Source organism: Manis pentadactyla, chromosome 8, assembly GCF_030020395.1.
Source record: "Manis pentadactyla isolate mManPen7 chromosome 8, mManPen7.hap1, whole genome shotgun sequence".
NCBI classification, from domain to species: domain Eukaryota; kingdom Metazoa; phylum Chordata; class Mammalia; order Pholidota; family Manidae; genus Manis; species Manis pentadactyla.
The window spans coordinates 100,215,306-100,240,683 of record NC_080026.1 but is presented as its reverse complement, the minus strand read 5'-3'; the positions used below and the strand labels follow the sequence as shown (position 1 = coordinate 100,240,683).

Sequence of the window (25,378 nt, the reverse complement as noted above, 5' to 3'; positions counted from 1 at the left end):
AGCATTGTTGTCCCTGTTATCAACACTAAATAAAATAAACATTTGTCTGACTTGAGGTTTTAGGCTTTCACGGACTGTTTCCCATCTGTCTCTTTATTCCTTCTCTCCGTCCCACTCCCGAGCAATCATTCTCACCTCCTGCCTTCCCCCACACCGCAGCACCATTCACACACACACACACACACACACACGCACGCACGCACGCACGCACGCACGCACGCGCGCTGTGCTCTTTGTTCCAAGAAGCACTTGTAGTCTCTTCTCTTTCTTCTCATTTCTTTGCTCTCTTTGGCCCTTTTCTCCCGTATCATAGCTCTTTTCTATTCTGGCTAGGAGCCTCTGAATTCTAATTCCAGCTCTGCTCCTTGCTGTGTGACCTTGGACAAGTCACAAAACCCTCTAAGCTTTTATTCTGAGCCATAAATCCTCATCAGGTACTGAGGACATGAGACCAGGGACATGTCCTGGAACTTCCCACTGACCACCAGAGGTGGTGTGATCTGCGGTCAGCCGGGCTGGGGATCCCAAGACCCGGCTTCCAGCCCCGGCTCTGCCGCACCCTGGCAGTGGGGCTCTGCACAGGCCCTGGGCCTCCCTGAGTCTCCACTTTCTAGTTCATGAAGCACAGGCAATTGTCCCTGCCCTGTTGGCCTTGTGGGGTAGGTGTGGGAGCTCCCTGCTGTTTGGAGGGGCTCTCACATTTGACACGGACATTTCCTGGAGTCATGTACATGGACATGTGGGGTGGTAGGATGGCCCGGTCAAGCACACTCAGGGAAGAGAGGGCACTTTCCGGGGACACACACCCTGGCCTTAAACCTGGCACACACCATCTACTGGCCCAATTTACCTGACATGAAAAATATAGTTCATAGCTAAGAACACAGTATACAGCTAAATAATTAATTTCTGATCATGTTTACTTTAGAAAATTGGAAAGATACAGTATATTAAGGAAGTTTAAAAATACCCATATACTCTTCATCAAATTAAACTTTGGCTTAATTTCTCTCCTTCAAAAAAAAAATACACACACACACACACAAATAGACATATTTTGAAGTTATATCCAGAAAGGAAAACATATAGAGATATGTAATGGTAAGAATTTTATAAACTACATAGTCGTGTATGCAAAAGATACCATTTTCATTATATCTGTACGTGAACTTTGCTTCTGTCTTGAGTCTGCATCTCCCTGGCAGCAGAAATGCTGCCTAATGAGTTGTGGGTAAACTCAGTCACTCAAAGTTTCTCCTCAGTAAAGACATATCAACACAGCCAGCCTAGGAACTTTTCTCTCTCCATCTCACCATTCCTGAAAGGTTAGTCTTAGCTGCGCAGGAGGCTGGGATGGGCTTTAGGTGGGGTAGAGAAGATGCCAAGTCAGCTGCCCCGTGCTGGTGTTCGGCTGGCCCAGGCCACTCGGCCCCTCATCATTCACAAGGCCCCTGCCCAGGCTGCTGCCTCCTTGTGTTATTTCTCAGCACACCTTGCTCGAGGGAACCAGAAGATCAAGCTGCTCTCGTATGTCCCTCTGGGCTGGGGGAGAGGCTGAGAAGCCAGGATGCATAGAAAGGAGGACGTACACTGCTTACTACTTACTCTACAAGGCCAGTCTGCCCTGCACTGCCAGCAACATACCCACCCCCTCTCCAGCGCTCTCTGTCCCCGTTTACTGATTACAATAACTAACTTATTCAGTGTTCACTGAGGCAGGCGCTGCTCTAAATGCTTCGTGCCCAACAGCTCTCACCATCCCACAACTGCCCCGTCACAGAGATATTATCACCCTCTGTGATAGAAAAGGAAACGGAGCCCCAGAGAGTTTAGGCATTTCACCCCAGATCACACAGCTGGAAAGGTGCAGAACCAGGATCCCCCCAAACAGCAGGACCCACAGTTCACACTCTAATCATGACCAATGTGCCACCATCTCTATGTTCCACTTGCACAGATACATGCACACACACACACACACACCACATTTCAGATTCTGCTTTCTCATTTACGACTATAGCACTGGAGCAATTGTTCCCATATTAGGCCTGTGGGAAGGGTCAGAGTCCCAAAGATTCACTCATTCTCCCCTTGTTTGCCCAACCAGCAGGGAGCACCCACGTTCTATCAGGGGTATGCCAGATGCTATGGGTACAGAGCAGAATCAGGCATGGTCCCTTCCTGCCCAGGCAAATCTGAGCCTCTGGTGAGAGAGCCAGGTGCGGAGACAAATGAGATTTCCCCTGGTAAAATGGGGTGGGAGATCGCCACACCTCTGTCACAGGGCTGATGTGGAGATGTGGGTAGCACTTGGTGCCATGCCTTTATGTGGCATTGGATAAATATTAGCTATTAACAGTATTTTAAAATGTTACCAACCCATGACCCAGAGCAGATGAGAGGCCACACTTCCCTGAATGGACCCAGCTGAGGGGTAGCAGACAGAAGGCCTCATGGGAGCCAGCCCCAGAAAGCAGATGCTCCTGCTACGGGAGCCTCCCAGGGCTGGCCCTGCCCTGCCCCGAAGGGAGATGTGCTGGAAACCCCTCTATCACTTGCAGAGCCCTCCTCAGGGCTTTGCAGGCCCACATTAAAATGTAAATGTTCTCCACCATGGTGACACATCACGGCATCCAAATAAAGTGTCATGGGACATGTTGCGTCTTCCCTACTCTCCCGCTGTGATGCTGAAGGAAAAGAGACCTGGGAAGCCCAGTTCCCAGTCCAGCCCGGAGCCTCTCCTCTTGGCTCCTACATGCTTTCCTTCCTCCATGGAATCCCCAGACATTCCGAAATGATGAAAATGAATCTGCTGTGGAATTTGCCCTCAGGGTCTCATGGTCCAGCTGGGAGGCAAAGAGCCACCCAGGCCTCTCCCACAGCACCTCCTCTGTCACATCCTGCCTCTGTCCTAGGAGGCTGAGGGCATTCACAGGAAGGCAGAGGCCCCCCCTCAAACACGGTCCCCGGCATGGCCTGAGGCACAGAGGAGGGAAACAGGCAAGTGGGGACAATGGTGGGCTCAGCGGAGGGAAGGTCCACCTGCTGAGGTATTCCATGGCAGTGGCGTAGGATAGAGAACCGGGAGTGCCAGGCAAAGAAGCTGTTCTATCAAACATGCAAGGAAGAAAGTGAGTATATGTGGAGATCTGGGCTTTAGACAGAGGCTCTGCCTGGGGAGAAACTTCCAAGGAAAATGGATAAGACGCTGGAGACTGACTTCTCCACTTTCCTGTCTCACATGTCTACCTATGTCACTGCCCATCCTCGGGGACTGCCCTCCCCAAAGCCATCAGGTCATCTCGTCTCTCATTATGCAGCCTCTTACACCCCGGCCAGCTCCCCTAAGACACCCCTACCCTGGCACGTGGACTCTTTTCCTGGTGCCCTGGCTAGAATAAATTTGCCTCACATCTTTACATGTAGTGCCCACACTGAGCCGAGTCCCCTCACCTCTGTAGGATGGAGTTGCAGTCCTGCAGGAGTTGGGGCAGAGGAAGGCATGGGCAGGCGGAGGCCGTGGATGGTGAACCCAGGACACATCCTGTTGAGGCAGGAACTGGCCTGCCTGTGTTCAAACTGAGCTCTGCCACATACAGCCGAGTAACCTTGGCAAGTTTTTAAGCTCACTGCACCTACACTGTCTCAGTCTTAATTAAGGGAGCCTTAATTTGGAGCAGCTGGTCCTCTGTGTGGATTTGGAAGTGCTAACCATGCACCCATTTCACAGATGGGGCGAAGCAGAGAGGCCGGCTGCTGAGTCTCTTCCAGCCCCTGTGAAATTGGGCTTCCCGCCGCTGCTGAGAGCGCTCAACACACACGCGACCTGGCATCCCGCCAGAGGCCGAGGTGCAGCCTTCTTGGCACCAGCCCCTGGGAAAGAATGCTGAAGAGCACAGCTTGCATTCCCAGAAACTGGGGACTGAGGTCTTCTGATAGAGCCAGTCTGCTCTCCCGAGCCTGCAGGCCTCGGGGGGTGGGCATTCAGACAGGAGGAGAGGGCGCTGTGCGGGGCATATCTAGGGCTGAGATAGGCCATTCCACGGTCCCCAAGAGCTGAGTTCTGCTGCCGTCCGGAGGCACATGCCCAGCTCCCTGCCTGCCCCCATGTCCAGGCGGCCTGCGGGCTGTGCGGGGCTCTGGCCAGCACTGACCCAGGCATAGGGGCCGCTGCTGCCCATCTGTAGAGCCAGAGCCCACACCACATCTCGTCCTGGAGAAGAGCTGAAGCTCAGAGAATGGGGCAAACTGCCCCAGGTCGCAGTCAGAACACGGGACTGGCTGCCCCTCCTCCTCCTCTCACAATCAGTCCGCATGCGTTCTCCACCAGGGATTAAGGTCACACTGAGAGCTTTATGCAATTAGCTGGAAGGCACATGGTAGAATGAGCACCTGAAAGGGATTCAAAGAGCCTGAGTTCTAATCCAGTTCTACCACCGAACAGCTGAGTGGCCTCGGGCATGTTTATTTCCCTCTTTGCTCTGTCTCCTCATCTGCTGTATGGGAATGGTACCTGTGACCAGCCACACAGACTAGGCTGTGGTGGAGAATGAAGGAGCCCAGGGACAGAACAGTCCTGCCTACAATCACTCATGGTCTGTGTTCCTAAACAGAGGCAAGACCCACCCAGCCAGGGGCAGCTGGGGCAAAGCCCTCTGCTTCCTTAGCTGGAGAAGATAAGCCCAGCCAGCCACCGTTCTGTTCATCCATTCTGTCAACTGGATATGGATACAATAATCAGTAGGTCATTGTTATGATTAAAAAGCATGTCTAAAATGCCCTCAAGAAGGGTAGCTGTTAGCATAAATATTGCCCCACATTTGAGAGAGCTGAGTAAGCCCCATTTGACTTCCTGAGGCTGTGAATATAACAAAAATCTTATGGCACTAAGTTTAGTAAAAGGTTGTCCTAGGCTGAGGTCACCCCATACCCACCCTGCAAGGCAAGTGGAATAAACACGATCATCTTCAGTCACCTCAGTTTACAAAACTGAAGGCTGAGGCCCATACCTTGGGGATGACTAAGCAGGCCCCAAGCATAGGTTTCCTTTGTTTCAGGTGAGAGGCATAGGCCCGGGGCTGCACCAACTTCACACAGACAGGGAAGAGGACCCAAAAGGAGGCCACCCTGGGGTGCACCAGTCTCATGCACACAGGAATGGGGGACCAGGGGTGCACCAGCCTCATGCAGACTAGCTGCACAGAGAGGAGCTCTTTGGAACAGCTTCACCATCTGCTGAGTTGGAGACAGAGCTATCAAATCCCCAGGTCACACAGGCAGGCCCAGCCAAAGGTCCTCCCCTGGCCCCCTGTGGCTCGAGCCCATCTGGCAACCATCTAAATGGGGCAGGAATGTTTACAGGCTGCAGGCCCCTGCCTGGAAGCCTGAGACTCCCCTGCCTCCCTGAGGCATCCGGTGGCCAGGTGGGGTGGATCCAGGGTGACAGGATCTGTGAGAAGACCCAGCTGGGTCCAGGCCCTCTCTTCTCCCTAGGTGGAGATCAGGCCATGTTGTCCCTGAGCATTCTGGTATGTTGGCGAGAGGTCTGTGGGAAAGGAAACAGCAGACAGCTGAGCAGGGATGCAGAGATCCTGGGGTAGTGAGCAGAGCTAGGCAGCTCATTGGCCTCCCAGGATGCCAATCATCACTGCTCTACAAGGATAAGGAGAGGAGCAGCAGGAAAGAGGCACCTGGGAGGCTTTGTGGGAAAGGGACAGGCTTCTGGGAGCAGCAGCTATGGAAGCAGGCTTTGGGGAGACGGTGTGGCCCTCCAGTGCTCCCAGCTGCTGTAAAGCAGCCAGACCCAGTTCCTAGACCCTGCTGAGATGATACACTGGTACAGAAGCCTTCCCTCAGGTCTGAGAGCAGCTTTGCCAGCCAGGCACCCAGCAGGCCCAGCTCTGCTGCGAGGCACCCCGTGACTCATACCCTCACCCACATGCTCAAGCCAGCAACCTAGAAGTCTGCCCTTGACACCTTCCTCTCCCTTACCCACCTGCCACAGCCAGGCCTTCATCAAGCCTTACTGGGTTTTCCTATTATCTGTCTTGTGAATCCATGCACTTTTCCTGGCCCCACGGCCACCCACGTCATCTCCAACCTGGATGCTGCCCTAACTTCCCAACCAGTCTTGCAGTTTTTCTCTCAACCACCTGTAATCCGGCTGTCACTCCCCTCTCCCACCATGTAGGGGCTCCCCGCTGCTCTGCCATAAGGGCAGGGACCACTTTTATTCTGCTCACCCTGGGTCCCCTAAGACTTCCTACATTGCCCAGCAGAGTAGATGCTTGATAAATATTTGTTGAATGAATGGGAGGAAGGAGGGAAAAGGAAGGGCAGCAAGACCCTCTTGCCCAAGGAAGGGGGACACCCAAAGGGACTGAGTAAAGGGAGGCTGGAATGTTGGAGGAATTACCAAGACAGCCAGAATATTTTGTTCTCGTCGTTGTAGCCCAGCTGGTTAAAAGCCTGCTGGGTCAGGCTGGGCTTGTCCCTTCTCAGAGCCTGTGAACAGAGAACTGCAAGGGGCCCCTGAGGCTGCGCGGTCCCTTCTTCTGGGGCAGCTGTCTCTGCAGGGCCTGCGTGGGCAGGCAGGTTTTCTGCTAAGCCACTGTGTGCCAGCATGACTGCCCATCAAGGAGCCCATGTTGCACAGGGCCTGCCCCTCAAGTCTTGGGCAATCCGAGCACCAGGCAAGGCTCGGTGATACACGCGAGCTGACCGGCAACCTCATGCTGAAGTTGGCTCTCCAGCGCCCGGGTCTCCTCCCCACAGGGACCCCGGCCACTGCTCAGCCAGGAAGCAGCCCCCTCCCTGCCCACCCGGGCTGTCTGCTCTGGCTTCACGTCCATTGGTTAATACAGCTCCTTGAGTCCAGAGCACAGAACTAAACACAGCTCTCCCGGGAGTCCTGGAGGGAAGCTAGCCAAATGTGGGGGAAGATGCTGAGCAGAATGAACATGCCCATATCCGTGCCAGGGATAGGTGCCATCAGCTGGGGAATTAGATGTTCTCTAGAGCTGCCACTGGGCATGGGGAAGCTTGACCTAAGGCAGGAGATGGGGTGTCTCCCATGCCAGTGCTGAGGTTCCATCTTATGTTTTCCAACTCTACTATCAAGCTCCACCGGAGAGGCCAGAGAGGAGCCTGGGCCACCCCCCTCCTCCTGCCTCCCATCTTCTCTTCCACCCCTGCGGCTGTCCCAGGCCTCACACTCCCTCCCACTGAAACAGACTCCAGGGGAGACACTGGCTTCCACTCCAGCTAGGATGAGCAGCTAATAACAGCTTGATGAGCATCGTCCTTCAGGAGGGATTAGCACTGGCAGGACCCAGGACTTAAGCCAAAGCAACAGAGCAGTCATCCGAGGATTGCAGGTGTTGGCCAGCCGACAGGGGCAGAGGAGAGGACCTGGGGACCTGCCTGCATCTTTGAGACCATTCTGACATTTTCAACCTGACGGAGGCAGGCCTGGGCTTGGTCAGCTTGGTGGCTCACTTACTGTGTGGACACATGGCTGGACCTTTCTGACCAGCTTCCTCCTCTGTACGATGGGGATAACATTTCCAGTCTTGCCAGATTGTTAGGAGAGGCAAATGAAGTCATGGAGGTCGGCCACCTGGCACAGCTGGGTGCTCCACTGCCATTTCTTTCCTTCCTCCTTCCATGTATCAAGCATCTGAGCCATTTTCCTGGAGAAATGGACAGAGAATGGACCAGTTCAGGATGTGGGTAAGGGCATTATGCTTGTGCACTTGAACCCTGTTGATTTCCTACAGCCTAAGGTAACTAACTGGTCTGTAAAACTCTCTCCCTCTACCTTTTGCCTCCAGAGCAGCCTGAAAATCAGAGAAAGCATTGCAGCAGCTAACAGGGCCTTGGAGATAACGTGGTTCCCAAGCCCTGACTCCCCAGCCGCTTCCTCCACACCCTAAGAAATCACAGATCAGAGCCCTCTGCAGTCATCCCCAACACAGGGAGCTTGGCAGTGATGCCCTCTTCCAGTTGGCAATGTTCCAAATGTTGGACCAACATCCAACATTTATCTACTGCCACCCCAAAGCTCTGTAACTTAATGCAAACAGTTGTCATCTCTCATGTTTCTGTGGATTGAATGGGCTCAGCTAGGCAGTTAGCACTCTGGGTCCCAGGTGGGACTGCAATCGGGTGTCCTCTGGGGCTCAAGTCCTCTGAAGGTCTGACTGCTGGATGTCCCAGGTGGCTCTCTTGCATGCCTGGGCTGTCTTCTGGGAGCTCAGCTGAAGCTGTCCACCAGAGCACCTGCACGTGGCCTCTCCATGGGGCTTGGCCATCTCATAGCGTGGCGACTATCTTTCCAGAGGGAGCCTTCCAAGAGAGAATTCCAAGGGAGACAGGCAGAAGCTGAGAGGTTTCTTATGGCCTAATCTTGGAAGCTGTGGAACATCACTTCTGCCTGAGTCTATTGGTCAAGCAGGCCCAAGCCCAGCCCAGATTCAAAGCGAGGGGGATGGGAGTCCACCTCCTGATAGGGGAAAAGCAAGGACACTGAAGAAAAGCTTATGGCATGGAGGTAATGTGATGGGCATCTCTGTAAAATCTTTAATGCCCACCAGCCTGATTTCCCAGGCAAAGGAGCTTGTGCTAATGGGGAAGGGGAACAAGCACCGTCATTGGAGTCAGACAGATCTGGACCTTACTTGCAGCCCACCCTGGGGCTAGTGAGCTGTCACCTGTACTAGCAAGGTAATGGCTTCAAGTAGCTCCCCATCTCCTTAAAGGGTGGTTGTAAGGATGAGATGAGATCACCCCCCTCTTTATTCTAATCGCAAGTGTTCCTCGTGCAGCTTGTTTATTCATTTGTTCAACAACTATATGTTGAGGGTCTTCTTGTACCAGCCCAGAGAGGAGTCTGACACAGCCAGTGGACACAGGGTTTGATGAAAGATACACACTTGCTGGGATGGTTACAAAAACACTGCTCAGCGCAGCAGACCCACGGTACACAGTCGGTGGGGTGCTGGCCAGGGGGTGGTGGGCTTGGATTAGGGAAGGAGAAATGGAGGAAGGCTTCCACCTTCAAACACAGAGCTGAGTCACATCTTGAAGGCCCCTGCTGGTCTCCAGGGAGGTAAGGAGGGGAGAGGAAAGGCCCTCCCCACCCCAGTGCAGCAGGGTATGAGAGAGTTTGGCAAGTTCTGCAAACAGTGGTCCACTTGGAGGGCTATAAGGCACAGGGAGGAGAGGAGTGGGCATGGGAGGGCAGCTAGGAAGTGTCATGGAAGGCGGAGGTAGAAAAGCAGGGGTCTGAAGGCCATGGAAAGGTTTAGACTTTAAACTAAAGGGAATCTTTGAACAACTTTACCATGATCGACCTACCTTCTAGAAAGATCAAAAGCATATGTTGTGGAGAATGGGTTAGAAGAGAGTGACACAAGAAGTAGCATGACAATGTTATTTATTATTTGATTATTTACTTGCTAGGTTCCCTGCCCTGTTCCAGGTTTACACTCAATAACCTGCTAAACTTCATAACATCTGCATAAGATAGGAAATATCAGTATCCCCATCTTACAGATGAGAACACTGAGGTACAGAAGGCAAGTTTTCTCGCACAATGTCACCAAGCAAAAGCGAGGAAGTGGCAGAGCCGAGGGCTGAGCCCAGGTGCTCTGGCTCCAGGGTCCGCCTGTTTCACCATGGGGCTTTCTCTGCGTGGTTATAATCCAGGTAGAGGCATCAGGGTCTCAACAAAGGGGATAGGAGAGGCGGGGCCAGGTGTTTCTCCTCACCACTGAGTCCCAGGGGCTGGCGCAGAGCCAGCAAGGAACAGGTGCTCAGGGACTGCCTGTGAGCCCATGAATGAAGGAAAGGAAAGGACGGGAACACCTTCTAAATCACCACATCACAGCAATTATTAACCTTTCCTGAAGCAACAGGACCAGCGCGCCTTAGGCTCCTCTCAGTGGCCACACCCACCACCAGCCCAGCCCACTGAGCACCAGGGATGCTGATTGAGAAACAAGGCGCTGAGTCGGCCTGCAGACTGACAAGCAAGCCTCCTCAGGGACCGGTGCAGACAGATGGAGGCACGTTTGTACCGCCTGCCGCAGTGTCCAGGGACCGCAGGGCCAGGCACCGCCTCCACAGCATTCTCCAGCCATGCACTCCTCCACCCACCTCCTTCTCCCTTACCCTGTTGAGAACGCTAACTAAAACACCTAAATGAAGCCGGGTCTAGTATTCAGAACAGGAGTCCCCGCTGGAAAGCTGTTTGCTGTTGAGCTGGGAAGGCACTGCTCTATAGCGCACCCAGGTCTGTTGGGAATTTCCTGCGGGGCTGACGCTGAGAGGCAAAACAGATGCTCACTGGGGACAAGATGCACTCCACAAACAGCGCAGGTGCCAGGGACAGAGACAGGCCCTCACTGGCTTAGGGAATAGGAAGTGCCTAATTTGGCATCTTGTTAAATCCTCGGTCGCAGTCCCACCCATCAGGGCTCCAGGTACAGTTCAGCTCAGAGCTCTCCTGTGCACCTTCTGCAAAAAGTGCCTGTGGCAGCCCAGCGCTCTGGCCTCTGATCATCTGCTCTGTGCCCAGACCCTTTACACACTGCCTCTGCCCCTTGACCCTGGCATCTAGCCCTCCCAATGAGCCAGGGTGAGAGAAGTAGAATCACCCCGTGCAACAGGTGGGGTTGGGGCAAGGAGCTGAAGCGACCTGGCTCAGTGAATACACACCCAAGTCAGAGTTATAAACCCAAGGGCAGTTCTCTGTGCTCCCCGGCCCTTTCCTTCTCACGTGTCTGTTTGGGAACTCCATACAGACCACGTCTTTCATTGTGAACCTCTAGAGAGACACCACTTCTGGCTGAAGCCCTTGTGGATGGCCAGGCTTTGGGCACGGGAAATGGAGGAGGACACATAGCAGAAAAAGAGCCCAGTGAGGGAAAAGACACAAATGGAGCATGTGGTGTTGGTGAGCCATGGATGCCAGGCAGGTTGGAACTTCCTTCAGTTTCTGAGGTTAACAAAATGGAGGAGTGACAGAGGGAGGGATGGGATGACATTTTCAGCCTTGGCCAGTCACCTGGACTAGTGACCAGACCCTCATGAAGCATAGCCCACAGAGTCTGCTAAAAAGCCCAGAGTTTATTGCTTCGGTCCTGGAGGGACTGCATGGGCCACTCATACCTTATTTCTTTGAAGCAAGGTCTGTATCTATAAGCAAAGGAGGTGTAGGAGAGAAGACAGATCTGGGTTTTATAGCTGAGCTCCTGAAGCAGAGTATATGACATGAGCTAGGCAGTGATGAAAGACAGAGATACATCCTAGCAGCACTACACCTCAGCCCTGCCAAGCCTCTGGGCAGGAAGCTCCTCAGCTCAGGGCAGCATAGACTAGGTCAGTTCACAGAAGAGAGTACCTCTCCCGTCAAGGTCCTCTCCCAGGGTCTGGTGTATCAAGCAATCCCCAAGCACATGTATGCTTCCCAGGACCAACATACTTGGGGCCACTCTTGCTCTGAGACGTCCATTGTACAGATGACAGCATCAGGTCCCCAGGAAGGGAGGTAACTTGACCAAGATCACCAGCAATTCAATGTCAGAGTCAAGCTCAATCCTAGGGCTTCTAAGCCTTGATTTCTACTCTGAGCTAAAACCTGAGCTCTTGATTTCTACTCTGAGCTCAATGCTGCCTTCTGGATACATCATCATACAACCAGAGAGCAAATCAGCCAGTCCTTGGAAATACCTCCCTCTCCTCTTTGGTCTTGTACCATGACACACCCATCTTCCCAGTTGGGGTGAACTACCACCCCAGTGACTTTTTCCTGTTGCTGCTCCCACGTGGCTTGCCCTTCCCTGACATATCTGGTTTACGCAGATTCTCCCTGCAGAATTCTACTTAACTCCTTGACTTTCAAGGCACCTTCCCTGATTCCCCCAACTCTCAATTACCCTTTTTTCCCCTCTCTTAAAGCCTTCACATGATTTGCTTCTTGGGATGAAATCCACATTTCTTTCTGCAGCACCCAAACCCATGTCCTGGCCTCCTCCCAGCTCTTTAGCTTCTCCACCCTCTAAGCCCCCTTCTGCTGTCCCAGCCACACTGGCCCTCCCTGCAGTTACCCAGGCCATCAGAGCACGCTCCCATCCAGAGCCCCACACCTGCTGTCCTCTCCTCCAGCTCTCCACCTGCTCACCACATGCTTCATTCTGCCCCCAGGTCCCCTTCTTAGAGAGGCCTTCCCTACCACCCCATTAAATCTGCCTTTGTGCCCTTCAAGTCTCTATCCTAAGGCTAAGTTATTTTCTTTCAAAGCAATTGCCTGAAATCACATTAAGTATTTAGTTAGCTAGTTAGCTTTTTGAACGTCTTCCCCATGAGAAAGCAAGCTCGCAAAGGACAGACACTTCGCCATGTCCCCTGGTATACCCCTCACTCCTAGAACAATGTCTGACCCATGAGGGCCCTCAACTAATAAGCCAATGAATGAAGAAACAAATAAACTGTTGTAATAAAACAACACCTCCGAATTTAAAAAAGTTAGGATGCCCTAGGGTGTGCAAGGTAGATCTTTTCAGGAAGTCCTTGTCTGTATGAACAGTTTGAGTCATTCAAAAAAGTGTGCCATTCTGGTGACCCAATCTCATGTGATCCCACAAAAAAATATCATGTAATGAACAATTAAAGAAGAAATAAACAATCCCATTTACAATAGTGTCAAAAAGAATGCTTGGGAATACATTTAACAAAGCAAGTTTAAGACTTATATTCTGAAAACAACAAAACATTAATGAAGTAAATTAAAGCTCTAAATAAATGGAAAGAAATCCCATGTTAATGGACCAGAAGACTTAATATTGTTAAGATGGATACACCACTTCTGCCATGTTCTATGGGTCAAGCAGGCCCAAGCCTGGCCCAGATTCAAAGCGAGGGGGATAGGAGTCCACCTCCTGAAAGGGGAAGAGCAAAGACACTGCAGAAGAGCTTATGGCATGGAGGTAACGTGACAGGAATCTCTGTAAAATTGTCTTTCACGCCCACCAAGCTGTATTTCCCCAGCAAAGGAACTTGTGCTAAGGGGGAGGGGAGCAAGCGCTGTCCCTCGCGCCTGGCTCAAGGGTACATGTCCTTATTCACCATGCTGCCTCTCAGTAGTGCTGGACTTCAGCACCCGATATGCAGCTGCCCCTTCCTTGAACCCTTTCTCATCAAACCCACAGCTGCCCTGGGAGAGAAGGATTGCTATCCCCCTTCTATAGATGACACCACTGAGGCTCCGACACCAGATCACGCCGAGGCGGCGCCGGGATTACACACCAGGTCTGTCTGATGCCGGTGCTCGCCCACAACCCCAAGCCATCTCTAATAAAGAACAACAGCTTCTCCTTCCTTCTAACAGTCCCAGTCCAAGGCAAGCCAACAAAAACAATGTCTGAAGGAATGAACACCTGGAATAAAAACCCTGAAGATTCCTGAAAAGGCTCTGAACACCCTCCCGCTTCGGCAGGATCTCCCTGAACCCTGCACCCACCTGCACTCCCAGCTGTTGCCATATTCACTTTGCTTCCTTCACAGCCAGTTATCCAGGGGAAAGCCATTTACACCACTGTCTCTGCTTCTTCACGGTCCACTCACTTCTCACCCTCATGCAATATGGCGGTTCCCACCTCTTTGACCCAACGTCTGCAGTAGGTCCTAAGGCAAATCCAATGGACACTCTCTGGACCTTTTCACCCAGAAGCCTTCAGTAGCCCTGCCCCTGCTATCCACCTCCTCCTTTGCATACCGCACTTTTCCCTGGATTCCTTTAGTGAGCGCACTTGGTGCTCCATGTGACATTCCCTCGGTCCTAACTTCAGCACAGTGGAGGACAGCTGTCAGTGTGTTACCTCACCTGTGCTGGGGTGACTCTCCACCTTTCTGCCTCAGCCAGACCCCTCAGCTCCAGTGCAGACATAGCCAAATGTGGAGGAGTTGGCACCCCCCAGTGACGACCATCAGCCAATGGGAGCTGGGAGCTGGGGGATGAACACCCCATCCTTGGGAGGGAGAATTTTAAGGTATATTCTCCCTAGTTTCTTGGGGTGTCCCGATGGGCCATAGCCCAGCTGCCCATAGCAGTCACCAGCTGGGTTATGCACTCTTTATTGGTCTGGCTTCCTCTCTCTCGCTCTCACCTCCCTCACTCCAGCTTTCAAGAGCACCTTACAAATAACACTGCACCCAAGCCCTTGTCTACACTGTAGTCAGAGGGAGGCTGCATTGTCCCCTTGTCTTCCTTTACCTTCTGAAACTGTCACATTCCTCTTTCCCATGAACTGCCCCTTTAAGGGCAAGCCCTTCAGAATTGGAGTTGTCCAGCACCTCTGCAAAGCCTGCCCCCTTCCCTTCTGTGCACGCAGCTGCCAACTCGTCTGTCCCCGCCTTGCCTCTGTCCTGCTGCACCATCCCCTCTCTCCCTTAACCACCAGGTGAGCTCCAGCTCCCCCAGTGCCTTCCCCAACCTTCCCCAATGCCAGAAACCCCCACCTGTGCAGGGGGCATGGGGTGAGCTGGGTTCTATGCAACAACCAGCAAGGACCTTTCCGGTATGTTCTCTGTTCCCTGCGACTATAGCATAAACCCCCTGAGCCAAAAGCTGTGGCATTCCATGTGCTTATCCTCAGAAGCTGACGGAATCCTGGCCCTGGGTCCATGCTCAATCAATGTGGATAAAAGAACAAGCATTCACGCAAACCTCTCTGCTCCTCCCTCCTTACATGCCCCTCCCTGGCAGGAGTTAGATCCTATGGTATGTGGCTTCCCCTGCATAAGGCTGGCAGATCCACCAGCCTCAACAAGGAGATGGAAACTGAGCCACCCCTTTGGCAACTGCTCCAATCCCAGTGTTGGGGGACTTTAGCTAACCTTGTAAACACCCCTGGTCTCTTTAAGGAGCAGCGAGCAGGCAGAGAGCCCAGGAGAACATCTGCCTTCTATCTCAGGTCAGTACGTGAGAGCAGGAGCTCCCCAAGTGCACCCCTTCTGGTGGGATTTTCCAGACAAGCCCTGGTGCAAGCCAGCAGACCTGCCTGACAGCATCTGCCACTTGTGAAGCCAGGAAGGATCCAGGGATGGCCACAGGTCGGCCAAGGTAAAATGATTACTCCATCCAGCTCTTGTAGGAAAAATACCAGCTCAGTGAGCATTTGCCCAGCACCTTCTCCACACCAAGCCCTGTGCTAGATGCAGAAGGGAACAAAGAACTAGAGAAACGCAGTTCCCTTGCCTGGGGTGGAAAACTCACCTAACCCCCATCGCACATTTCTGGCACCAAAGTTCTCATTGAGGATAATAATAATAAACAAAAAGGAGATGAGCTAACATTTATTTAGTGTTTACTGTATGCCAGCATCTTCAGAGATATTAAAACATTGAATTACTTTGAAAATGTTAAATGATTTATTCCCCACAAAACCCCTGAGGTGGCATGCTCGTCCAGGCTCACGTCACAAGAGCCAATTGCCACATTTTCAGGTATTTTACAGGATGGTGTTAAATAAGGCTATTATTAAAAGATTAAATTACACAAATTCACATTTAAATAAATTATACTAAAAACAAAAGTAATAAATACTCAGCTCTCATCAGCTCCCAGTTATCTTACCGTATTTTATTGTTCCCTATGCTTTTTGAGGTTACTCCCATCTATCATATCTGTGTGGTGGGAGTACGATACGATGGTGGCTAGCAAGCGTCTCTTCCCAGCTCTGCTTTGGTGACGTCACACAGACATTGGCAAGGGCTGCAAATCAGGCCTTGGTTTATTTTTGTGTCGATTTTCTAGACTTGAGAAAGTAATAGAAAAAATATTAATCATGCAAATGACACTTGAAGTGTATCTGAGTCTGCAGCTGTTACACTGGGGATAGCACCCAAAACAAAGAGAGTTATGTTTTTATATATTCAAAAATGATCATCCAATTCAGCAAAGAGGTCACTCAGGCCTTTAAAGAATGAGCGAAACTTGTATAAACCTTTCATTGGTTCACTTGCACTTTACTCCTTAATGTAAACCAACCAACTTTCAGGTTGGAGCTACACCTGTAAGCGTTTACCGGCATACAGTGCCTCCGACGGAGGTGCTATCCTGCAGGCCCATCCTACAAAGGGGACACTGGCTAAGAGGGGACAGAACAGGATTCCTTCCAGGCAGCCCACCCCCAGAATCCAAGCTCTTAAGTACATGGAAGGGGAAGGGGCATCTGTGTCACTCTCAATTCCCCCAGACAGTCCTGAGCAGGCCGGCAGGGACAGCCTGCTTCTGGCACATGCTATCTGATCCCCAACCCCAAACAAGAGGGAGCTGCCCCGGGGTAGGAGCACAGGACAGACACAGGGGCAGGCAGGACACACCAAAGGCAGGGAGGGTATCTTGAGAGGCAAAAGAGAAAAGGAAGCCAAGTTGGGCAGCGTCAAGCCTGGCCTGAGATGGTACTTAATGGAACAAAGTTGTGGGTTGGGGCTTAGGAAAGCAGAGAGTGGGGCTGCCTAAGACCCCCAGACAGAGGCCAGGGACCTCAGTCACTGTTTCGGGGCCTGTGGGCATGAGCAGCTAGGTTGCTGTCATGATGCCAACCAGGCTAAGAGACTCACCCTTCGCCCCTGTGATGGGCCATTTCAGGCCCCCAGGATGTACCCTCACCGAGGAGCACCCTCCCAGTTGGCCCCCGAACCAGCAAAAAGAGCAGATTCTGGGACATTTCAGGAGAAAGCAGAGCTGGCCTTGCAACTCATTCTCACAACAACAATGGAAGCAAACTCCCTACAGCCTCTGAGGTCCATCCCTCATCACTCAAGTCCCTTTCCATCCTCTACACAGTGTGTCCAACACTCCAGCCACACGATTCTTCCCTGTCCCCCAACCAGCAGGGCCCTTCCCTGCCTCTGTGCCCTTAGGTTGGTTCCTCTGCTGCGGAAGTCTGGAGAGGTTTCATAAGGGAGGGGGTGTCTGTGCTGGATATGCTGGATACTGAAGGAGTGAGCTAAGGTGTTGGGGAAAGGTATTTCAAAGAGCCTGTGGCACCCTCTTCCATGTGCACCCAGCATTTGTAACATAAACAGCCCTGCAACAGGGTGCACAGTCTCCCTGGCCCACAGTGGGCACTCAGTACCTGTGCAGGCTGTGTGCATAGTGTAGGCAGGCTGCCAGGCTTTGTGAGCCACATGCACTTGCTGGTATGGAACTATGTTTGAACTACAAAACTAGAAATTTCATATGCTCCACCCAAATAGCCTCCTGTGGCTCTGTAAATGGGATTAACTGCAGTACCACTCACGGAGGATTGGTAGGGGTGGGATGAATCAACAGCTGTGCAGATGCCTGGCCGGTGCCTAGAACAGGGCAAGTAGGTGTTCACAGCTACTCACACTTCCTGACTCCTGCTCTGTGCCAGGCAGGGTCCTCTGCACTAAGTCCTATTGGTAGCCCCGCTTCACAGAGGTGCTTACCAGGTGTGGGGGGAAGGTGGGAGTCTGGGAGCAGACCAGAGGGGAGGCTCCAACAGCCAGAGCATTGGTACAGGTGGGCAGCAGCTACCCAGAGGGAACGACAGTGAAGGGGTGCTTGCAGGGAGTTCTGTGGAGGCTGCTGCCTCTGGGGGAATCTACTGTCCAGCACCAGGTGGGAGGCTTGGGGCCTGGCTGGCAAGGCCAGGAGTCAGACAAATGACCAGGAAGCTGGAGCCTATGGGCACCTCTGAATCTAACCGCCATTGTGTCTGATCACCAGAGCCTTCTGAGAATGATGAATTCTCCCTTGCATCCATTTTCCAAATCTCACACAATTCTACATTTGGCTGACCCTAACTCAGAACCCCACAGAGAAGGGGATTCTGGGAAATGCGGGTCCCCCTCCTTGGCCAAGCCAACAGAATCCAGTCAGCACAGATGGTGCTTCCAGGAATAGCATCATGGAGTGAGCTGAGGCGGGGTGGTGTGGGCCTGCGCAGCATGCCTCCCATTTCCCCCTCTCCTGTTAACAGAAACCGACTCCCCTGGGGAGAGTCCACAGCAAGGCATTCAAGACTCAGCGAGCTGCCTCTCGGCCCCTTCTCCAGCTGCCCCCCACCCACCTGGCTCCTGCCATCCCCCAAACACATGGTGCCCCTTCCCAACATCACAACTGGGCATAGACTTTCCCTCAGCCAGAAATGCCCTCCCAAGCATCTTCCCCTCCCCCATGCGGGCACTCTTCACTGTGTATCCAACCCCCTTCCTCCTAGCCTCCATTCGGTCCTGGTATCCTCTCCTCACAAAACCCAGTGACTCAAGAGGAGTTGATCTCATCCCCCCTAGGGTTGTGTGGATAAAGTGAAGGTTCCTGTGGCCAGGATTCTCACCTGGTCCTGGTCAGCTTGCTCATTACACACGTGTGGGCAATGCATCATTATTGACTCTATATAAAGAGCTCTGCCCAGGGCTCTGTGGCATGGTTGCAAGGGTGCAGAAGAGAGAGCAGAGGCTGGAGTGGTGGCAGTGCCACGGACAGAGGCCCAGAGAATGGCTGTGTGGGCAGAGGGGCCCAGAGGCAGAGACTGGCTTGCTGCATGCAGACTCGCTCTGAGTGAATGGGATTCTAGTGACTGATCTGCCACTGTGGAAATAAAGTCGGCTATAACCCTTTCACCCCAAGAACATTCTACTGTCATTTCTTTGGTCACATTGAATCCATAGTGAACTTGCCCAGGGCTGAAACCCATTGGCAAGGCAGAGTGGGTACTATTATTTTAAGCTGATCAGCACCAGGCATTGCCAGGGTGATGTATTAGTTGAGGTAAGGTTCTCTTAAGTCCCCCTAATCCAATTATAATCCATGCTTGGGGAATGATTTCTCCCTTTCCCACCAGACAAGAGCAAGAACACACAGAACCCCCAGTGTTGCTGACAGCTGTCTTCTGACTACAGACTGAAACCCATGCGTTGGATGACAGTGGAAACAGAGGAAAGCCTGAGCCCCAGGTGACACCACAGAGCTGCCCAATCAACTGGCCCTGAAGCCTGAACCTCCTCTGTCTGAGATGACAAGTGTTTTTCTGTCACTTGTAACTCTGAGAGCATCCTGACAGATACACCCACTTCTTGACCAGATACACTCTCTTTATTCATCCTCTGTCCAAGCCCAGGACAGATGTCACTCCTTCTGGGAAGCCTTTCCTAGCTCTGAGTGGAGTCCCAGTGTGTCCACAGTGCCCTGGCCCCCACCTGGCCCTGCACTCTGCTGCAGTCTTCATTCCAGCCCCTGAGGGCTCGTCTCCCCTGCGAGTTGCTGAGCTCTTTAAAAATGAATCATCTCACGAAAACTAGAGCAAGGTAAGTGTATCTGCTTAATCTCACTCACTCCACATTCATTCAGCAAACACTGGCAGAGAGCCCCAAAGATGGTGAGGGCGAGACAGCGTCGGCCTTCCATGTTCAGGTGTGCAGAGGGAGAGACTGGAGGGCAGGAGTGAGATAGGGGCAGATGCATGGCTTGAAGGATGGGCAGGACTTTCCTCAGTGGTGGGGAGTTTCCCTTGGGACTTGGGGTCTTGACCCTCCTCCCAAGTGTCTCCTACAGGATATATGCAGGAGATAGGAGAGGAACTGAGAAATCTTTGGGAAGAGAGCAGAATGCTGGGGCCAGAATTGCCAGGACTCCTCTGAGAGGTTGCATCTTTCCCCATAGCTTTGAGCAAAGGGAGAGCTCAGAGGAGTTGAGCATTCAGGTATTCATTCATTCAGCTCACATTATAAAGTGTCTCCTGTGTCCCAGGCACTATATTTGGCACTTGAGATTAAGCCATGAACATAGTCAATTGACCTTGCTCTGGCTCAAGGGCTCAGGAAGTCTCTTCCCTGAGATCTAGAGATATTCACATTCACCCTCCAAGGCAAAGACAGACATGTTAGAATCAGAATCTGCTTTTGGGGTCATGAGTCCAACCCCAGACACAGGGCTAGGTAACATCTGGGGGGGGGATCCCTTCACAATTCTGAAAGTCTATGATAAGTTTATACAAACCTGTCCTCTCCAGATGAGTCCTGTCTACTCCCCAGATCTCTGAACAGAGGCTCCCCACCCCCCTAACCCATGCCCTTGCAGCTGTGAGGAATGTCATGCACACAGGATGAGCCCTGTAAATATTTCATGCCTGTATGAATGGCAAATGCTCCCTCATGAGCCATGTGTCAGTCAGCTCTCATGTTGCCAGTGACAGAAACCCAATTCTAACTAGCTGAGGCCAAAAGGGGAACTGACTCACTCACAGAATCCAAGGAAGATTGGATGAAACTGCAGAAAGGCAGGACACAGCTGGACCTCAAGACAAGGGGAGCCAGCCTTGGGCCGGAGCCTTCTCTCTCCACCTCTCACCTCTGCTTCTCTCTGCACAGGTCTTGGTTCTCTCTCCCTCAACAGGGCATGAAGCTGAGAGCTGACTGCTCCTGGCTTTTACCGTCTTGGAGCCTGCAGTGTGGAGGGAGCCTAGAGACTCTGTTTTGGTTCCATCTTGAAAAATCCTAGGCAGGGACTCTGATAGGCCAAGTGTGGATGTAATGTTCATGCCAGAGAAGTAGAGTCCTCTAAAAACATGGCAGCATCTACAGAAGTCTCCTGGTGGGAGCAAGGAGAATAGAAATTTCTAGAGAACAGAGGATGTTTACAAGAAAGGGGGATATCTCAAAGAAAGGGAGCAGACACTATTAGATGATGTGGTAGTTGGCCTTAGAGTCCAGAAGTTGAATCAGGAAAGGAGTCCTAGGGAGTCACTTACAAAACCGTTCACCTCCCTTCAAGTCTCCCTGTCTTTTCAGTACATGATAACAGAATTAGGTGGTTATATTTAAAACTGTCATGAAACTACAAAGGAGCTAAGTTTAAAACAATTCATTGCCTTGGAATTTACCCAAAGAATACAACTTCTCAGATTCAAAAAGACATATGCACCCCTATGTTTACTGCAGCACTTTTTACAATAGCCAAGATATCGAAGCAACCTAAGTGTCCATCAGTAGATGAATGGATAAAGAAGATGTGGTACATATACACAATGGAATATTATTCAGCCATAAGAAGAAAACAAATCCTATCATTTGCAACCACATGGGTAGAGCTGGAGGATATTATGCTCAGTGAAATAAGCCAGGCGGAGAAAGACAAGTATCAAATGATTTCCCTCATTTGTGGAGTATAACAATGAAGCAAAACTAAAGGAACAAAATGGCAGCAGACTCAGAGACTCCACAAATGAACTAGTGGTTACCAAAGGGGATGGGCATGGGAGGGCAGGTCGGGAGGGAGGGAGAAGGTGACTGAGGGGTATTATGTTTAGTACACATGGTGTGGGGGATCACGGGGAGAACAGTGTAGCACAGAGAAGGCACATAGTGGATCTGTGGCATCTTGCTGCACTGATGGACAGTGACTGCACTAGGGTATGGGTGGGGACTTGATAATATGGGTGGTTGTAGTAACCGCACTGTTTTTTCATGTGAAGCCCTCATAAGAGTGAATATCAATCATACCTTCATAAAAAATTTAAATAAATAAATAAATAAAACAAATCACTGTCACTTCCTAGCTAGGGCAAGTCACTTCTCTCCACCTTGCTGTCCTCATTTGTTAAGTGGGAATAGGTTTACATGGGTTGTGCACACAAATGTTACCAGCATAGTGTTGGCAGATGCTAAATCAATGGTGGTAAAAGACCCCAATCAAAACATCTGTTCTGGGCCAGCCACATGGATTCCCAAGTTCCTAGTGCATGGTTTAGTTCCATGCAGCCACATGGATCAACCCCAACAAGGAAGTCTGGAAAACCTCTGCTCACTGCATCTAGAAGATCCCCTTTCTTTGAATATCCTCCATCCTCTAGAAGTTTCTGTTCCCCTTGTTCCCATCACTGGACTTCTGCAGATGCTGTCGTGTTTTTGGAGGACTCCATTTATCTGGCCTTGGTTGACTGCCTGGTGACCAGGAGTGGGAAGGTTCCCCCACACACAGGGCCAGAGTGTGCACCTGGAGAGGGTCCCCTTTTCCTGCACTGACCAGCCTGTCCCAAGCAGGAGCACTACCTCCTCTGTCCTGCTTCACTTGACAACCTAAATTCACATTTTCCCATGTGTTTTGCCAATGGGTTAACCCCCTGGTAAGTTCATTATGGATTCAATGTGACCAAAGAAAATTGACAGCAGAACACTCTTTGGGGTGAAAGGGTTATACCCAACTTTATTTCCAGGTGGCAGGTCAGTCACTAGAATCCCATTCACTCAGAGCAAGTCTGTATGCAGCAAGCTGGTCTGCGTCTGGGCCCCTCTGTCCACACAGCTGTCCTCTGGGCTTCTCTGCACAGCCGTCCCACACAGTCATCCTCTGGGCCTCTCTGCCTGCACAGCTGTCCCGCACAGCCGTCCTCTAGGCCTCTGTCCTTAGCGCTGCCGCCACTCCAGCCTCTGATCTCCTACAGCCTTGCAGCCCTGCCACCGTGTCGCGCCCAGAGCACTGGGTGGAACTCTTTACATAGAGTCAACAGCCATGTATTGCCCACAGGTGAGCAGTGAGCTAGTCAACCAGGGCCAGGTGAGAATCCTGGCCCCAGGAACTCTTATTGTAGCCACACCATGTCACACTACTGCTGAGAGACAACAATGGCTCCTACTGCCACTAGCTCCCCAGGGTCAGGTCAGGCCCTCCAGACTCTGACTCAGCCCTACCCCCCACACTCCTTAATCACAAGTTTGTGCCCCACTGGACACCCTGTTTCCTGTCCTCGCCTCTCCCTCCACGTGCTCCATCCTGCCTGTCCCTCAGGCCCCTGATGGGCCCTCCCCTCCTCAGGAAGCCGATCTCCATATTCTCTTACTGACTTATAATTCCCCCACCTCTAGCCACCTGAACTCTGCACATAATTAAAAGCTAGACTGGGTGTGGTAACCAGAAGCCCACTCTCCCAAAACTTAAAACTCAAAATCCAGCTGGGAAAAACATTTCTTTTTACTGGATCCTGTTTTCCCACCTTTTCCTCCAGAAGTGAATATGAGCTGACTCTAGCACAGACCCTTGGAGAAGTTACATAGCTTGATCTCTGGTTAGAGGGAAAAAGTCAGAAAAATAAGAAGAGATGATTTGGAAAACAGATGCCAGACAGAGATTTTCCCTTTGTTAGGAATGGTCAATACAGGGCACACATGCCATTGAAATCACCTGTGGCAGACATCACCAATGGATGTCTTCTCCAGGGAGCTTGCACGCAGCCTCAGAATCTACAGCATAGCTCTCCAAGCAGGCATGACCAAAACGGGAGTTGGCAAACGAAGTGAAACTCACTTGCTAATTGTGCTATAATAAAAAAACATATCTGGTCTTTGTCCCCAATTCCTGGCACAGAGCTTCAAAGCTCTTAGATTTCCTGAATGATAGGAGTATCTTTTGTTATCCATGAGAAGTCCCTTGGTCATACCTGAGCTAATGAGATGACACCTTATGGCCTCTTAGTTTCCAGGAAGGAACTGGCCCCAAAGACCACGCATGTGATTAGAGCGCAGGAACTTTCAGCCCCACCCCCAGCCTCCAGGGACCGAGGGGCTAGACAGGGAGTTCAATCACCTAGCGCCTAGGTGTAATCAATCATGACTTCCTAAATAAATCCCAGGTAAAACCAGTAAGGCTCAGGCAGCTTCCAGCTAGGTGCACCCATCGATACTGATAGGGTGGTGCCCCAGAATTCCTTGAGGAGAGGCCATAGAAGCTTGCCAACCCCAACCAAAGGCCTTGCCCCTGTGACTCTTCCTCTGGCTGTTCATCTTTATCCTTTACGATAAAATAATTGTAGTGTAGTGCTCTCCTGCATTCTGTAAGTCATTTCAGCAAATTATTGAACTGAGGGGAGGGGAATCATGGGAGCCCCTGAATTTGTAGTTGGCTGAGAAGTGCAGGTTGCTTGGAGATAACCGAGACTTGCACTTGTCTGAAGTGGGGCAGGCAATATTTCGAGAGTAAGCCTTCAACTTATGGGGTCCGTGCTAACTTCAGGTAGTTAGTATCAGGACTGAACTGCATATAGGACACCCAACTGGTTGGCGTCAGAGAACTGCTGTCAGAAGGTTCTGACACCACCCATACACTGCTCCGGGATTTGCCTATTAAGAAACCTCTGAAGACAAGCAGAGTGCCCACACAGACTGAGAGTGGGGATCAGCACGATGCCCCCACACCAAATCCAGTCCCCCGCCTGTTGTTGTAAATAAAGTTTTATGGGAACACTGCCATACCCATTCCTTTGCATGCGATGTATGGCTGCTTTTGAGTTCAGTAGCAGAGTTGAGTTGCTGCAACAGAGACAATACGGCCTGCTAAATCTAAAATATTTACTGTGTCACTCTTTACAGAAATTTGATGACCCCTGACCCAGAGCACCAGGAGATGTTATCCAAGCCAACACATAACCTTCAATTTTGAAGATGGAGGTAAATGTTTCACTCTTTTCTATTTTATATATCTATCTGTATACATTTCACATAAAAGGAATTTTTAAATTACTGCTAGTTAAGTAAATATGCAGAAGGATGCTCCACATTTTAAGATGCCCAAATTTGGGTCAAACCACAGTTTAGGTGGTACCACCCACAATAACAAGTTCTGTTTGCTTGGTGAGTGGGAGTTATTCTTCATGTTCCAAAGTGTTTGTGGTTCCAGGATGGAAGGTGGAGAACTAGAGTGAAGCTGGGGTTGTGGGTGTAGAGGTTTGGACACATACCAGTAGTTTCAGAAGAAATTCTTAGGAATGTCAAGAAGATCCAAACTGTTGGGTAAGCACTGTCTCAGATAATCATTTACTATGTGAGCATGAGCAACTCAGTTGTCTTCTCTGAGCTTTTCTGATCGTCTCTAAGGGCTTCTCAAACTCCACTAGTCTTGACCTTCAAGGTGTTGGATCCAGGCAGGACATCTTCTGTTGAGTTCCATGGATCCTTGGAGTGTTGCCACTTATTTTTTTTTCTCAATGAAAACCATTTTCAAACTGTTTTGTAGGACCTAAGGTTTCCACAAACTTCAAAGGAATACTGAGATGGAAAGTAGAGTCCAAGTGAGTGAGATCTCAGGCCCACACCAACCTTATCCATAATATTCCTTATCACCTGCTTTATAGTTTGAGAAAAGGGATCTGTTGATAAAATTAGATTTGGAAATCACGGATCTAAATGACTCACTCAAACTCAAATACTTATAGAGACAGACAGATTATATAAATGAGCATATCAGGCAAGCTATGGGACAATAAGGAGTGGTGAGGCCTGTGGCAAACTATATAAAAAGAGTAGGTGTTCCTGAAATCTAGCCATGTGGGACAACAAATTTAGTGTATCCAAG

The 25,378-nt window shown here is 51.0% G+C and overlaps 1 long non-coding RNA gene across 1 annotated transcript in view; it reads right to left on the bottom strand.

Annotated features, from left to right (window-relative positions):
* Positions 1 to 25,378, bottom strand: part of LOC130684502 (uncharacterized) — an 86,431-nt gene that overhangs the window by 10,065 nt on the left and 50,988 nt on the right. The window contains exon 2 of the long non-coding RNA XR_008998779.1: positions 7,502 to 7,691. This is a non-coding gene — a long non-coding RNA (uncharacterized LOC130684502). The remainder of the gene's footprint in view (positions 1 to 7,501; positions 7,692 to 25,378) is intronic.